Source organism: Schistocerca cancellata, chromosome 1 (genome assembly GCF_023864275.1).
Source record: "Schistocerca cancellata isolate TAMUIC-IGC-003103 chromosome 1, iqSchCanc2.1, whole genome shotgun sequence".
Taxonomy (NCBI): Eukaryota; Metazoa; Arthropoda; class Insecta; order Orthoptera; family Acrididae; genus Schistocerca; species Schistocerca cancellata.
The window spans coordinates 561,654,348-561,656,242 of record NC_064626.1 but is presented as its reverse complement, the minus strand read 5'-3'; the positions used below and the strand labels follow the sequence as shown (position 1 = coordinate 561,656,242).

The window sequence follows — 1,895 nt, the reverse complement described above, 5'->3', positions numbered from 1 at the left end:
TAACCGATTTGTAACAGTTCTTTGAGTCATTGACCTCCCAACAGCTACTAAAATTGCTGCTGGAGATGCAGTTCGATGCGCCAGAGCCGTACACCGAACACGATGGTTCCCTCTCTTTAGAGCCACGCGGCCTTCAGGGGTCTGGTATTCTTGCGACCGTACATTCTCGTGACCACCGCTGCCAACAATCATGTACAGTGGCTACATTCCTGCCAAGTTTTTCTGCAATATCTCAGAAGGAACATCCAGATTATCGTAGCTCTATTACATGGCCTCGCTCAAAGTCAGTGAGGCATTGATAGTGGCGTCTTTGTCCCCCTAAAGGCATCCTTCATAACATCAACTCATTATGTCGTTTCTCAAAGGTAACTAAAGCTCACGATCGTTACAACGTGTAATCAAAAGAAACCTGAGTGCATTCTCATAATAGCGCTACTAACGCAACCCTTTCGTGACAGGCGAGAAATTTGGATAGACATCATCTTCCAGATGTAGAACCACGCCTACCATCTTCCATTATGTCGCACAACTTCTTCTTGGTGTTGCGATTTTTTCCTTCAGTGTATAAATGGCGCCAACGGCCTGGCCGCAGTGGTAACACCGGTTCCCGTCAGATCACCGAAGTTAAGCTCTGTCGGGCTTGGCTAGTACTTGGATGGGTCACCGTCCGGGTCTGCCGAGTGCTGTTGGGAAGAGGGGTTCACTCAGCCCTTGTGAGGCCAATTGAGGAGCTACTGGACTGAGAAGTAGCGGCACCAGTCATTAAAACTGACAACAGCCTGGAGAGCAGTGTGCTGACCAAATGCCCCATCATATCTGCATCCCGTGATGCCTAAGCTGAGGGTGATACGGCGGCCGGTCAGTACCGTTTGGCCTTCAAGGCCTGTTCGGACGGTCTTTCTATGTTTGCAGTATGTAAATGGCGAATGACACCGTTGGGTGCGAGATCCCACAGATTGGGTTCAGCCTAATGTCAAAAAGAATGTTGCTCTTCCTCTTTTTTGTGATACGTGAGAGTTGTGTCGTGCGTGTATTTGTAGAGTGTAATGTTGTGTTTGTGTTGTGTGATGACGACGAGAGAAGGGTGAAACCCGGCGCCGTCACATAGCCTACACCTCTCGAATACATCAAGGACCAGCCGAGTTTGACGTCCTCAACCAACAGGCGGACCACCATCAACAGTGTCTCATGCGCTCACCTCATGAGGCACTGCCGAGAGGTTTGGAACTCCGTCCAGGACATTGGCGGAATGATTGGTGTCAGAAACTTAACGCCATCACCTCTCATCCCACTGTCCGCCGAACACTGGCGGTGAAAATTTCACCCATCATTAGGATTGTAACTGCCTTATCTCCAAATTGAGCGCCACCGCACAGGCGAGTGTTGGCTACCTCGGCTGAGGAAGCAGGTACTTACCTCCTGAAGGGTGCTACACTCTAGTCGCTACTGGCTGATCATATAACTCACTCAACAGGATGTAAACGCTATTAGTCGCCGGTGTTTTGGTGTAGAGAAAGATACGTGTTTGTCACCGTTTGTTGTAATTGTTCTACTGTGAATTTTAACAGGTAAAGCCAGCTGTGTAATTTGTTACTAAATGCATGGGTAAAACGGATAATCAGGTCTGATACTTATTCTTTGTAATGTATTTAGTAAAACAATATACGCTGGAGTAATATGGTGCCCAGGACTCCAAATGCGTCACATAAACCAACAGTATTATATGTGTATTTTTATTATGAATGTACGCTTACAAATATAGTAACACGTCTAGAAAGACAACCAGAAAAAAGCAACAAGCCATAATTTTAACGACTACGCCACACAAACAGCTGTTGAAAACAAAAGAAGTGGAACGCAAGATGAAGGAAAGTGCGAAGATCGCAAGCAACAAA

General features: G+C 46.8%; 1 pseudogene; it reads left to right on the top strand.

The window, feature by feature from the left end:
- The first annotated feature begins 573 nt into the window (after positions 1-573).
- LOC126102486 (5S ribosomal RNA) lies at positions 574-692 on the top strand (annotated as a pseudogene).
- Positions 693-1,895: the final 1,203 nt, after the last annotated feature.